The sequence below is a fragment of the Patella vulgata genome, chromosome 2 (assembly GCF_932274485.2).
Source record: "Patella vulgata chromosome 2, xgPatVulg1.2, whole genome shotgun sequence".
Classification (NCBI taxonomy): domain Eukaryota; kingdom Metazoa; phylum Mollusca; class Gastropoda; family Patellidae; genus Patella; species Patella vulgata.
In genome coordinates this window covers 82,968,531-82,984,936 of record NC_065880.2, presented here as the reverse complement: position 1 = coordinate 82,984,936, position 16,406 = coordinate 82,968,531, and positions in this window count along the sequence as shown.

Genomic DNA, 16,406 nt, shown 5'->3' with positions numbered 1-16,406 from the left:
ACCACATTTCAATGTGAGCGAAAAACAAAACCCATAAAATAACAATAATAGATTAAAGTAATTTACATAATACAAAACTTCAAATGGACATACTATTTCTCCACTTTTACATATTTCAGCCAGACGAAAAATCAACAAAAATAGAAATAGCAATCTCGTTTGTTTACATTATGATCAAATTAAAATTCAATGAGCATACCACTTGTCCACTTTTTTCAGCCAGGAGAAAAAAATCCTAAAAAAAAAAATAATAGCAATATTATGTTTTTTTTAGGTAATAATCAAATTAGAACTTAATGCTTTAAAACCTGTTCCTTTAAGACAACTTAAGGAACAAAAAATAGATGTGTTTTATTATAAGGTTACTCATCAAAAAATCAAGTTCCCATTTGGCGCCTGAAAGATTTACACCATAGCCATTTTAATTATATCATATGTAGCAATTCATAGGGATTATACCAATTTGTATTCTCCCCAACCAAAATTAACCTGTCCCCATATATTTTAGCCACATCTTCAACTGTTAAAGATCCACTTTGGGTTAGGCTTGGTGTAACCTTTAACGGCTTAAAGGTACCACATTTCAAAATATTAACAATGTCCTTAAGCTTTATTGGACTGTAAAAGCTTATATCAATAGAATCAATATTTTTTACGATTCTTAATTCATCTAAAAGCTCAGTTTCTCAAAAACTATAGCAATGTGACATTTGAAGAATTTTTAAGTTTACCATTTGGACAATTATCAATGTGAAAGAAAGCTCATTTGTGGCATATAAGTATGATTAATGATACAATATATTGATTGTAGGATAGTGTTACATGTCTTAGCCCTTCATGGGTTTTGACTACATATTCATCGATTTCATGCAATAACTGAGGTGTTCTACACTGAACCTTTCTACAAACAAATGACAAATTCTAAATTTCAGTCCTAAATTTCCAAATGTTTTGAATAATATTTCAGGTGGCAGACAAGACAAAAAAAAATGTTTTATGAAATTTCATCTCTATCGCATTTAACACATGTATACATGTGCAATGGGGGTAATTCATAGTCGAACCAACAGTGAAAAGTGCAATTAGTCATCATCAAAAAAGAGAAACTGATGTAATGCATAATTATTACAATACAAGATAAACATTTATGATTTAATCATGTACACATGCACATGCAAAAAGTTCAACAAAGAAACACAAAATAATAATATGCTTATTGGTTAGATATCTTTCAATTGGAAATAAAGGGAAATGATTCTAGGCAATGGGATAAGTAACTTTAGTTAATAACATTTCTTTTAATGTTCTTATTTCTCGATAACAATTGTAAAAAGGTGAATCATTGTGAAACAATTTCTTTGGATCCCGAAACCATATGCTGAACTTACACTGTCAAAGCTAGCCTACCACAGTTGTGCAAATAATATCGTAATCTGTGGTCATAGAAGACATTACACACAGTGCACATTTCACTCATATGTCACCGATTTCTTAATACTTTCAAAAACACTGATCAGCCTGGATGCTGGCTTGCGATTTGATTTCATTTCCAGTAGACAACACTCAATGTACTGGTAAAAGTTTGCCCCCTTTCTAGGATACTGAATGTTAAATACATAATATGAAGAAAGTAACTAATATACAGCATCAAGTAAATTGTCAAGGCAGAGTTACATTTATCTTTCCTACTGATGCTATCTATGTGTGTGGTTAGAATTGATTCCATCAAAATATCTTCCTTGGTTGAAATTACCTGAAATATATAAACATGAAATAATTATTGGAATTCTTAGATACCGGCACACATTTAGCAAACCTATTTGGGGAGAGAGGGACTTTTTTTTAGGGTGGGGGGGTATGGGGCATTACCATGTTATCATAGATAACATTGTGAGCACTGATGGTTTTGACTGCGAAATCAGCCTCGGTGGAAGCAGACACTAAGCTCTACGAACAAATTGATGAGTATTATTTAGTTTTCATTTTCTTCCTGCCACCCTTACAGGTTTGCTTTATGTTGACACAAGACAAATTATACACAGGCTTTAGTCATACTACATTAGGCATGTAAATGTACTAATATATACTTACTGGATATTCTGTGACATTGTTTTCACAATCTAATAAAGCTGGAAGAATGCTAGAAGAAGCATCAAGCATCCCCTTCTCTTTTTCTTTACTAGACATTACAATATCTGGAAACTTTTTTTTCATCTGGATAGCAGCATTTAATACACCTTGGGCATATTTCTTTACATTGGTAACAAACATTGTCTTATTGTTACAACTACTTCGAAATTCCATAATTTGTGCAAATTCACTTTCAAATACCTCAGGTAATTGCAAAGAGGGATATTTATCGATGACATCTTTCACGTTACAGGTAGAAGACAAGAAAGCATCTCTACGGGATTTGAATGATTTTTCATGAGACTTTCTATTCGATTTTAGTGTCGTCCATGGGTGTTGCTTCACAAAGGTAAACATCACTGTCAACTTCTATATTCCAGTGCTCTGCTTCGTTGTTTTTCTTTTTTTTTCTTGTTTTCAAAGTCAAGAGAGGAGAGAAATCTTGCATTTTTTAGTCTATTTATTATTGTTTGATGCCACCATCATGACCACTCCCAATTGATTCTGAAAGATGTGGATATTTCCTGATTATATTTATTGCGACTTCCGATATATTATTAAAATTGGATAATATGCATACTTCAAGATCATATCTTCAATGCAGCCCAAGAATTCGCATTTCAGTAACCAGGTCAATTTCTGCTTGTTGAGACACCCCTTTAGTTTTTTTAGAATATAAAGTTTCATCAAGAGTGAATGTACAGGGCCATGGTTCACTAATTCTTCTTGAACTGCTGACTGAATAATATGTGGTGCTACACACAGGAGTCATGCGTAATTGTTCATCTAATCTATGTGTGGTAATACACAGTTTTGAATCTTTTCTCAGGTCAGTGAGATTAGTATTAGCATCAATGTTATCATTCCACTTTGGATCAAGTATTTTATGTTTATTAAGTCGGACTTGGGCAAGTTGAACGCCTCTCTAAATTTCTCATCCAAATGGTCTTTAGAAGAGGACTGCGTAGTTATAACTATTGTAGAGTTTCCATAACTAACCAAAAATACTTTGTTAGGCCTACCTGCAAGCAGAAAAAATAACAGCAGGCTCATTCCGTGTCAATTCATCCCAAGGATTGGATCTGACCGTCTCAGATTTTGATGAAAATTGGTATACATTTTTGTTTAGCACCTTAAAGACGATATTTCAAATTTGAGCTTGATAGGAATTCTACTTTTAGAGATATGGTGCCTCAAAATTTGACATTTCCACAAAAGGGCGCATACAACCCCTTTTGTCTGAGGCTGGTATCAGCCTTGACAGTATTGCGAATACCCCTGTCTTTAGGACTCCACCGTGGGCTATATCTCCCCCAAAGATCGATTTCGATCTAACTCAACATAAAAAGAGAGATACTAGCTCTACGGTGTTCCAATCTCTCTTTAGAGAGTTAAGGTCTAAGTATGGTGATTATGCTCCTATTTACACAGATGGTTCTAAAGATGGTGATCGGGTAGCCTCGTCTACCGTGACGCCATCTGAGACCATTTCTGTGTGTCTTCCACCTGCTGCTTCAATATTTACAGCTGAGCTCCAGGCCTTGGAGTTCATACAATCCTCTTCATCTTTAAAGTATATCATCTTTACTGATTCTCTGTCCTCGCTTCAAGCAATTAACAACAAACAGCTTGAACACCCATTAGTAGCAGATGTTTATCATCTGCTATTATCATACGAGTTCAACAGTAAAGACGTCGTCTTTTGCTGGCTCCCCAGTCACGTAGATATAAGGGGGAATGATCAAGCAGATTTTGCTGCCAAAGCTGCTTTAGATCTTCCCCAATCACCCTTTTTAATACCATATAAAGATTTTAATTCGTGTATAAATCATTTTATTTATGACCGCTGGCAACGGTCTTGGGATTTTGCAGGCACAAATAAACGTCATCACATTAAGCCTCTCCTAGGAGATTGGCCCAACTCCTATAGAACCAACAGGAGGGATGAAGTTGTTTTGTGTCTCTCTCGCATTGGTCATACTTTTTTAACTCATATTTTCATTTTGAAGCGAGAGCCTCAACCGGAATGTGTTCACTGTCATGTTCCTTTGACAGTGAAACACATCTTGATTGAGTGCAAACATCTCAAGAACATTAGATCTAAATATTACCGTTGCCAGTCAGTACGTCAGCTATTTACTCAACCGGAGCTATATGACAAAGTGCTAACATTTTTAAAAGAGACAAACTTTTATAATCAATTTTAATTGTATATATTTAATCATGTATATCGTTTTAAATATTTATATATGTAAAAGATTTGTTATATTTATTTTTAATTAATATATTTTCTGTGATATTTGTTTTTATTTACATATATAAATTCATTTATGTGATATTGTTTTAATTTGTCTCAGATTCACCATATGTTTGGCGCAATATAGCCCGGTTGGAGCTGACGTGCCATAAAACCATATTTCATTCATTCATTCCACAAAAGGGGTGTGGCTACTACACTTCAGACCTATTGAATTCCCTTTCCAGCAGCCCTTCTAGCAGAATATGTTGGATTAAATCCATTGGGTGAATTGACACGAATGACCCACCACTATATGAAGCGGTCATATTTCCGGGCTTGCTACAAGACGCAAGTACAAATGTGCACACTACACTCATGCAAAAAACAATTTACACAAGTGGTTATTTACATAAATAAAGCCACCTAATGTGTGGAAAGCCATAATTCGAAGAAAACATTCCAGATTGTCACCTAACATGGAAATCGATAGGGTTAGTCCTTCCATGGTCCAAGGTGCGACAGCATAATTCCCACCACTTTATATGGGCTGTAAAAAAAGAGATATTTAAGAACTATTATGGGCATGTATCCTCAAATTCATGAACAAGTAAATGTGTGTAAGCAGTCATCTACGTTGCCATTATTCTGTCTGTGGTAAGCCCTGATTATTTGTTCCAAACGCTCAATTCAATGTCATTACACGCGATTGCTGTGAGCAAAGGGACATTGTTTTTTTGTAAAAGACATTTTAGGAAAACCTTACCCAAACTGTGTGAAATGCCCATATCGAAAGATCAAGCAAATAGGTGAGGTTAGTCCTACACACAATACCATGTTTTAACCACTTTTATAAAAATGGCAACTGGCTCATCAGATTGTTCGCAGTTATAGTTTGATTCATCATGCAAACAGATAGGCAGGAAATGTTTTAAATACTTTTTGGCAACCTTTTATACCACACTTCAAGTCAACGTTTCCCCCCCCCCCCCCGACATCATATGTGATTAATAATTAACAGGAGGTTTGGTGAATAAATATTGTTTAGAAAAAAAAAAAGCATTAGCCGCGTGATTTTTTTTGCCATTTGCGAGGGGCGCAAAAATTCAAAACCATGACGCAAATCTCGTCATTGCGTCCCTCTCACACAATCCCTGTGCTGTTCATCCTACAGATGTACAATACTGAATCATACATTTGCTTTACATTTTCCCAGATTTCGTGTTTTGTGAATTTAAGAAAATTATTGTTGTTTTACAAATTTCTAAACTCGCATCTGTCGGCGAAAGCTACCCACTCACTTTCATGTGTCGTTTGCCTTCTCTAAACGCTGGCTCCGCCACTACTTAAATATCATCCAATTATACAATTGTTCACATTAATATATAAAACTGATGTTCATTAATATATTATCATACATGTTGAACATCAACACAGAACAATACAGACGGCATTTTTCGGCGAATGCTACCCACTCACTTTCATGTGTTGTTTGCATTCTCTAAACGCTGGCTCCGCCACTGCTTAAATATCATCCAATTATATATTTGTTCACATTGTGTGCATTAATATTTAAATACTGATGTTCGTCGATATATTATCATACAGGTTGAACATCAACACAGAACAATACAGACAGACAGGGCGTCTCTGTGATTGCTTCATTGTTCTCCAAAAATTGGAATTGACTAATAAGTGTTCAATTAAATAGCTTTCTAGAGCTAATAGAAAACGAAACTTAGCCAAACATGGTCAATCTTCTAGCAGTGTTGATTTTAGTAGTGAGTATGGTCTGGATAGTTTCACCTAACTACATAAAGCTTTATACAGATAAGGTTGTAACATTTGCTGTAACTACCACGTCCCAGTCAAGAAGCACAATAGCGTGTGCTCTAGCATGCAAACTAAATCATCTTTGTATTTCATACGCTTTCCATCCAGGAAGGACTCAGTGCCTTCTTTACGACAGAGTTATTAACCGAGCAGACTCCACAAATGTTGATCTGGGCATCCAAACATTTACTTCTAAATTTGGTAAGTTCCATTTCCTCGTTCTTTAACAATTCTGGCCAATTTGACCACTGTTGCCACCGTACTTCCCAGTGTCATGTGGCTCTACCAATCAAAGATAACTCTAGATTTGTCACTAATTGTTCTGATGTCGCTCTGCTAACTGTTATTTTGTAAAGTTTGTTGTCACGCGGCTCTGATATTTGTTATGCTCTACGGTTTCTTGTTGTGTCGCTATGGTATGTTATACTGTTAGGTTCGTTCTCATGTCACACTGGTTGTTCTCGTGTCGTTATGTTATATTATAAGATTTGTTCTCGTGGTGCGATGGTATGTCATATTGTAAGGTTTGTTCTCATGTTGCTATGTTATACTGCAAGGTTTTTTTCCCAGCTCTAGTAGGTTATACTGTACAGTTTGTTCTCATGTCGCTATGGTATTTTACATTGTAAGGGTAATATTATATTATATAAAAATGCACAATCAACGTAAAACATATATTATAAATGAAATGATATGGGGTTTAACGTCCTACTGTTCTGCTCCTAAACTGGTGGGTGGGCTAATGAAGACGGGGCATATATTATATTATAAAGAAGGACAAAATAAAAAAGTATATTTGTTTATATACCCCCCCCCCCCTGGGGTGTAAGGGGTAATAAGAATATACCCTTCGTATGTCCTGCGTGTCGTAAAAGGCGACTAAAAGGATCCCTGTAATGGGGCAACGTGTTTGCCGTGTCGGTGGAGAGTAGAATCTTGGTAATTGAGTGGGGATTTGGCTTGCGAGCCTTTTCTCTGCAACACATTACTTTGGTCCATGGTTTACCTAGACGGGAGGTCAGAGTGGCCCACTCTGATCAATCGGCTATGGTCGTTTTAGCTCTGTAGAATGTGCCTTTTCCAATTTAATGCTCTGTTGTTTATTCACCTACCAAGCAATTACCTACCTTTGTGACCTTAGTGTCGTCTACAGAGCGGCAGGGAAGTAACCTGGGGGACGACGAGGGGTGAATTTAAATAAATAAGTTCATGGATTTCCCAATCCCCCCCCCCCCCACACCAACAAGTGAACGACAAAAACAGAAACGTCCTAATCCAGAGGACGTTTCTAATATATTTAAAAATAAAATGGCAAAGTCACAAGCACCTATATCCTCACTTTTAATCGTCCCGACATACCGAAGTCAATCAAGGCAGGTTATTTAAATATACCTGTTGATTCTTATATTTCCAACCCTCTTCACTGCTATAAATGTCAGAAATTTAGACACAGCAAGACCATCTGCAGGGGCATAGACATCTGCGCTCGTTGTGGTCATGATGGCCATGAGAGCGCTGTCTGCCAGGCTGAGGTTTGCTGCGTTAATTGCAAGGGGAAGCATTTTGCTCATTCTCGTGAATGTCCGACATGGCAGAAAGAGAAAATAATTTTGATGCTAGGAAGCAAGTAGAATTTACTTCACTCATTCCCATTGCACCACAAGGGAAATCCTTTTCGAGTGCAGTTAAAGTATCTACTAAATCCATATCTGTTCACACAGACATAACCTGGCCTTATAACCAGAAAAAAGCCTACACAATCAGATCATGTAAAAGGGGTCTCGAGCTCCACTAAGTGATCGAGTCGATGCACTAACGATTCCCAATACTCCAACCCAAAATGGCAAGAAGGTTCCTCCCTTGCGCTCCTCTAAAACTGACACGACTGATTCCAGTTCCATCTGCTAAGGAGACAATAGTGCATTCAAAAAAATATCAAAATCTTTTAAAATTTCGACAGAAAGATACAAAGGGTTCAAAAAACCCTATCACTCTCTTTAATAAATATGGGGATGATCTGATGGACGACATTACTGTAGTGGATGTCCATATGAACCCACTCAGTAAGCCGGCAATATTTAAATTTCCCTGACAATGCTTAATTCCATTATTCAATTATTCAATGGAATTGTCGTGGTTTAAAACCCAATTTTAATGAAATTCAATTATTAATTAAAAAGTACAATCCTTTAGCTATTTGTTTACAGGAAACGTTCTTAAAGAATTCTGACACCTTGTCTTTTAGACATTTTGTCGGTTACCATCATCACTCAGTTGGTGATGGTAGAGCTCATGGGGGTGTTTCTATTATTCTAAATGGAGATATCCCTCATGGCTAAGTCACCATCAAGTCGCCTTTACAGGCAGTTGCAGTTAGGGTGACTTTGCATATCCCTATAAAACTCTGCTCTGTATATCTTCCATCAAGTTTACATCCTAATCCCAGAGATCTTGATGACCTTGTTGCAAAACGTCCTCTCCCGTATATTAATACGGGAGACATCAATGGTCATCATTCACTCTGGGGTAGTCCAGATGATCACAACAGAGGTAAACAAATAGCGGACTTCATCGACATTAATAATTTGTGTTTATTAAATGATGACTCGCCTACTTATCAACATCCTGTCACAGCTTTTTTTTTCTTCTCTAGATCTCACCATTGGCTCTCCGGTCCGGTTTCAGGATTTTGCATGGAGAGTAAATGAAGATCTATGTGGTAATGACCACTTTCCTATCTTGATTAATAATAATGGTCCCTCTCCGGTCGAAAGACCCGAGAGGTGGAAGTTGCATAAAGCTGATTGGACTCTCTTTGAATCTCTTCTCTTTTGATACAGAGGAGTTAGAAGATGCAGATAAGCCCATGGCCTTATTCACTTCAATTCGTCAAAATGTAGCTGAGCAGGCGATTCAAAAAACCAGGACTGAACCAAACTGACGATTGCAAATCCGCTTTAAAAGAGCGTGATCGTATCCTAAGACGACTAAAGAACCATCCTTCCATGGAGAATATTGCGGCATACCAGATGGTCCGGGCGAAGGCCCGTAGAACCATAGGTCAAGTAAAGAAGTCTTCATGGCAAGGTTACGTCTCTAGGATCAATTCCCGTACAACATCCAAATCGGTATGGGATAGGATTCGTAGGATTAAAGGTAAAAGTGGTGCATTATCAGTTAATCATCTAAATGTTGATAATTCCACCTTAACAACATTTCCTGATATTGCTAATTCTCTGGCCAGTACATTTTCATTTAATTCATCATCCAATTTCTCCTTCAATGCCTTTCTAGGCATTCGAACAGCAGGAGAAAAGGCGACTTAATTTCAAGTCCTGCAATGATGAATGCTATAATGATACTTTTTCCATTGCAGAACTTCGGGATTCGCTAAAGCGAGCTCGGGACACTCCAACTGACCCAGATGAAATACACTACCAAATTCTAAAACATTTACCCTTTTCCACTCTCTTAATTTTATTGGAGCTTTTTAACCAGATTTGGGTTGATGGGAATTTTCCCCCTTCGTGGCATGAAGCCACAATAATTCCCATCCCTAAACCGGGTAAAGATCATACGAATCCTACCACCTATCGTCCGATCGCTTTAACTAGCTGTATTTGCAAAACCATGGAGAGATTGATCAATGGAAGGCTTGTTTGGTAACTCGAGTCCAACAACCTCATTACTGACCTCCAATGTGGATTTCAGTCCCAAAGGAGCACTCTTGATCATCTCGTTCGATTTGAAACGTTCGTCATGGACGCTTTCATCCAGAAGCAACGGTATCATTCGCGACCTCCATCACCTCGGCCTACCAGGTAGCTTACCTATCTTCATTACAAATTTCCTGGAAGATAGGTCATTTAAGGTACGACTGGGGTCAATATTCTCTGACCCATTTCCTCAGGAAATGGGGGTTCCACAGGGAAGTATTTTATCTCCAACTCTTTTTGCGATAAAAAATTAATACTATCCCAGCGTGGCTTAAACCAGGTACAAACGGTGCTCTTTAGGTTGATAACTTTCAGATGTGCTATGCGGATAATCGAACGTAAGTTGCAGCTTTGTTTGAATTCTCTTCAACAATGGGCAACCGAAAATGGATTTCGTTTTTCGAAATCCAAGACTGTCTGCATGCAGTTTGCATCCTTATCCAGATCTTCTCTTGGATGGCAACCGCCTTCTAGTTGTGGATGAAACCAAATTTCAAGGGCTGATATTTGATAAGAAATTGTCATTTATCCCCATTGAAAACCTAATAAAGAAATGTCTGAAAGCCCTCAACATATAGAGAGTCTTATCAAATACTGACTGGGGAGCAGACCGTTAGGTCTTCTTCGGATTATATCGAGCATTAATAAGATCAAAACTCGATTATGGGTGTATTGTGTATGGGTCTGCCCGCGAGTCTTATCTCAAAGAGCTCGACACTATACACAACCAGAGACTTAGAATCAGTTTAGGAGCATTTCGTACATATCCAGTGGACAGTTTATACGTCGAGGCGCACGAGCCTTCACTGCACAACAGACGTGATCAACTGGCCATGCAGTATGCTACGAAAATAGCATCTTTACCAAACCATATTTCATTTAATACCATATTTGGACCCTATCATGAGCATTTATATATGCTCAAGACTACAGTTATTCCACCATTCGGTATTCGCATACAACCCCTTTTGTCTGAGGCTGGTATCTTTAGGACTCCATCGTGGGCTATATCTCCCCCTAAGATTAATTTCCATCTTACACAACATAAAAAGAGAGATACTAGCTCCACGGTGTTTCAGTCTCTCTTTCGAGAGCTAAGGTCTAAATATGGTGATTATGCTCCTATTTACACAAGATGGTTCTAAGGATGGTGATAGAGTAGCTTCGGCTACAGTGACGCCATCTGAGACCATTTCCGTGCGTCTGCCACCTGCTGCTTCAATATTTACAGCTGAGCTCCATGCCATTCTTCGGGCTTTGGAGTTCATTCAATCATCACATTATTACAGCACATCATCTTTACCGATTCTCTGTCCTCGCTTCAAGTAATTAACAATAAACAGCTTGAACACCCATTAGTAGCAGATGTTTATCGTCTGCTACTATCTTACGAGTTGAGCAGAAAAGACGTTGAGTTTTGCTGGCTCCCCAGTCATGTTGATATAAGGGGGAATGATCAAGCAGATTTTGCTGCCAAAGCTGCTTTAGATCTTCCCCAATCACCCTTTTCAATACCATATAAAGATTTTAAATCATGTATAAATCATTTTATTTATGACCGCTGGCAACGGTCTTGGGATCTTGCAGGCACAAATAAACTTCATCACATTAAGCCTCTCTTAGGAGATTGGCCAAGTTCCTATAGAACCAACAGGAGGAATGAAGTTGTTTTGTATCGCTCTCGTATTGGTCATTCTTTTTGAGCTCACATTTTCATATTAAAGCAGGGGCACAGATTCGTGGTACAAATTCACGGTAAGGATTCGAGGGGAGGTAACACAGGTGACGAATTGGGGATTACTCAGCGCGTGTTACAATATTTTAAATAAAAACAAACTGTTCATATTAGACTCCACATCAAGACAAACTATGCCAGTAGCTAACACGTGGCGGTCAATTGAATACAAACATTCTATAGGGTAAGCTACGGATAAACCGGTAAAATGATTCAACAGACAAGGATTCCATAACAGCTAACCTCCAACTTAATAGATATTAGTCTATCATCATATTCAGTTGTTCAGAAAACAAAAAAGATATTCAGGTCCTGTAATAAATTTAAGACAAAACATACGTTTTGTATTTCAACAAGCGGTTTACATTAATATACTACAATTGATCTATAAGGTATGTAATCTGCCACTAAACAAATACGACGTCAATAGCCAACAGACCGTTTGACATGCTGTAACATGAAATAGACATTCCATTCATAATAATAGAAACAATGATCAACACGTGCCCACAACAGATCAATAAAAAAATAACCACTACAAAAAAACACTTATCATTCAGGACCCACATAAGATCAAAGACCCTTCCAACACTAGAAAACCACTTATCCGAAACTCCCCTCAATAGAAAAGTAAATAAACCCAAACTCCCCTCAATAGAAAAGTAAATAAACCCCTGCCCGGTGCCTTCTATACTACTCAGCTGGCTGTATGAAAAATAATCTTAAGTTTACATAACGAATAACAACCAGCTGGCTGTATGAATAACAATCTTAAGTTTAAACATGCGTTATTCAAGAGCTAAATCTGCCTATTGCAGGTCTTTCTTTAGGCCTGAAATGTTTTCTAAATAATTAGACATTAATTAACTTATCCAGGCCATAATCAACTCTCGATGACATCGGATTTCTCCGATATTAAATAGATTAGAGCAGTTCAGCCATATTTTGATTGAAGCAAAAAATGGAGGAGCGAGACGTAGCTTCGAACCTTCAAAGGCTTATATCTTCGCTCGAAATAGAGTAATTTGAATGAAATCTTCAAATTATTCATTATCGTTTTTCGAACTATTGTAGCACGAATGGCTAGCTCTTTATCTAAATCTTACATAATACATATTTAAATAACGAATAACAACCAGCTACCTGTATGAACAGTAATCTTAAGTTTACATAACGAATAACAACCAGTTAGCTGTATGAATAACAATCTTACGTTTACATAACGAATAACAACCAGCTGTATGAGTAACAATCTTAAGTTTAAATAACATCCTACTGGTTGTATGAATAACAATCTTAAGTTTAAATAACGAATAACAAACAGCTAGCTGTATGAATAACAATCTTAAGTTTAAATAACAAATAACAACCAGCTGGCTGTATGGATAACAATCTGATGGGGCATCCTGAATACCACAATTATGAAAAACACGGCAGTCTATTTTATTTAATACTAGCAGGATACCCGGCTTCGCTCGGGGTTCATAACTCCGAAACCGGAAGTGGTAGACTAACGCCACCTGGCCTATGTTACTCCCCGGTCCGAACTACCCCTATACCCCAAATTTCAGACTCGGGGCAGACCTAGTGTAGCCGCCAACCCCGAACAGACAGACAAACGACAGTCACAAATATTAGTATAGATGAATACCCGAATCTTTTTCTTAAGGTTGACATATTTTTTCATATACAGCCAGAATTTCATTTTACTAACTTTAGTTATTTGAATTGAATTATTAATTCACTGAAGAAGCAAACTGTAAAGATTTATAAAAGCTTTTAGCTAGTTTTTGTATGACACCATTAGTAATTAGTAATGCACCGAAGAAGTAAATTGTAAAAATTTATAAAAGCTTTTATATTTGATATTTATAAATACATGTTGTTTAGTTTGTTTTATTACCTCTAGAATGTTTTAAAATGTTATAAATACATATTGTGGTTAGCTTGTTTTTGTATCACACCAATATAATGTTATATTAATAAATACATATAAATAAATACTTATTATTTATCGTGTTTTGTATCACACCATTATGTATCATTATGTCATTGATTCAACTGGCGTGGTTCCGATTCCCCGGTTGTACGTGACCAGGAGAAGGGTCCTAGGTTTTCTCCGGGTCCTCCAGTTTCCGCCCATTGCTAAATACCTTTACGCTCAAGACAATTATTGAAATAAGATTGAACCATGTGTTAGTCCCTAAAAGACCTAGTTTGTTTCGAGTGAACGTTTTTACACCTCTCTCTCTCTCTCCCACACACCATTATAATGTTATATTTGATATTTCATAAATACATTATTGTTTAGCTTGATTTATTTGATATTTTATGAATACACTATGCTGGAATAATTATATTAGTAATAGCTAATTCACAAACGACTCAATACTAATTTTTAAAAAACGTGTTGAATGGACTGAGAGGCGTTACGACTGTCGTTCAATTTGGAATGTTCACCGAATATAATTGACTAGAGATTACATTGTATATAAATCATGTTATATACATTCCTGTTATATAATATTTTTTTAGACCCGTTTTAGTCTATATTAAGATTCCAAAGAACAGAATCATTCGCCATATAAGGCAATGCGAAATTGTCACTGATTAATATTTCATAATAAAAATTTATTCGTTCTAAGGACATTCTTATTTCCGACATTCCCGATAAAGAGATATAAGAAAAGAAAGAACCCTGAGCGGACCCAGTCAGAAAGTGCAGTTTGTCGCATGTTACATATAAATAGTAAGTTTCTCTTTAATAAAGGGCATGGTAATTGTGCCTTTTCCGATTTTATAACATTTATATATATATATAATATAATGGCATATCGGTAGTAATCTAATTGCATATTTGTTAAGCAAAGTTAGTATATTAAAGACACATGGTATGTTTATATGTATAAACGACCATTATTAAAATGTCAGCAATTTCCGTTAATTACGTCTAGAGTTATGGCGCATGTGGCACTGTGTTGAACCTTGTGAATGCTCTAACGACAACAGTTATAATCCATTCTGTATGGAATTTATAAGCATTATTTAAATGAGAGACACGTAGAAGTCTATTGAATTTCAGCAATTTCCGTAAATTGGTTCTAGAGTTATGGCTCTTATTTCACTTTGTCGGACATTGTGAACGCTCGAACAACAAAAGTCATCATCCGATCTGTACGAAATTTATATGCATTAAGGCCCTTGTTTCAGTTTGTAGCACCTTGTGTACCGTTAAAGAACCGCCAAAATGATTTACATATTGTGGGCGTATGTTTCCCTGCCTGGCAACCTATATTTATACTACATTATCACAACTGTTACATTAATAACAAATATCCAGTATAGTAATGTGTACTGTTGACCTTGTATTCATAAAATTAAAAATAAAAAAATAATAAATATATGTGAGAGTAAGGTACAACACCTTTAATGTATTTTCTAAAATGAAATGGGGTTTAACGTCCTACTGTTCTGCTCCGAACTGGGCTAATGAAGACGGGCATACGCCATACAGTGTGCTATGAGGGAAATTTTGCCCGGACAGCGGCACTACGGTCTACTCTTATATCGAATTCCAACTGTCAAGGGATATTTTACGTGCACGCCAATGTGTACACGGGACCGCGTTTTTTCGTATCATCCGAATGACTAGACAGCTGTCCTTGTCAGGCCCTCCATCCTGCATCACTGACAAGGGGGAACCATGCCGGAAAATCTGGATGAACTTTCTCGGCCAATGTTTAAGACATTCAACCTGTGCTATAAACCCACGATAATACGGGTAGAAGTAATTAGTAAAGGTTGATTCACAAAACTTATAGAATGCACTAAGCAGACGTAAACGACAGCCGTTGAATTAAAGCTGTTCACGTATTTCACCGAACATAATTGATTAGGAATTACAATATGTTTTTCAAAACTTTATATACATTCATATCACACGAGTATGTGCTTTTAAAACCATTTTTGTCTATTTCAAGGTCCCACCCTTTAATTCCGGATATATGGCCTTTAATCCTGTTATGATATCATTGCCAGTTTCCTGACAAAATTAGTACAACTAGATATCATCATGCACACTCAGGGGTGATACTTCCGTAATAAGTTATATAAATGATGAATAACTGTAACCAGGAAGACGGAAAAATACACATAATATACACGATGCACTATGATACATTTCCCTATTCTTCAAGTCCATTGGAGAAAGGGTGTCGATCATGTGACGTGGTTTCATTTCACCGCATCTACGTGACCAGGAGCATATCGCCCATTCAACCTCGTGAGTTTTCAGAAATTCGATCCCAACCACCACCAGGGTTTAACGATGATATATTTAAACGATTCTTAAATCGGATAAAAACTGTGACCTCTAGAGGGTTCACAAGCTAAAATGGCGATTTTTGGTACAATCATTGGCCATAATCCAAGAAGTTGCGTTCCGATATGAGCGAATATTGGAAGGAACTTTGGGATATAAACACACGTTTTAAGTTTCATCAAAATCGTATCGAAATTGTGACTTTTAGATGGTCCACAACCTTGATACTACATACTTTAACACTATCTGCAAACAGGGAGCGGTCATTTTGTCTGGTTATGTCACGGAATTCAAACTCAACTATCAGTATGTTGTAACGGTGATATATTTGAAGGTTTTTTTTTAATCGGATAACAATTGTGTCCGCTAGAGGGACCAAAAGCTAAAAAGGCACTTTCTCTAACAATCGTGGCCCATAATCTAGGGAGTTACGGT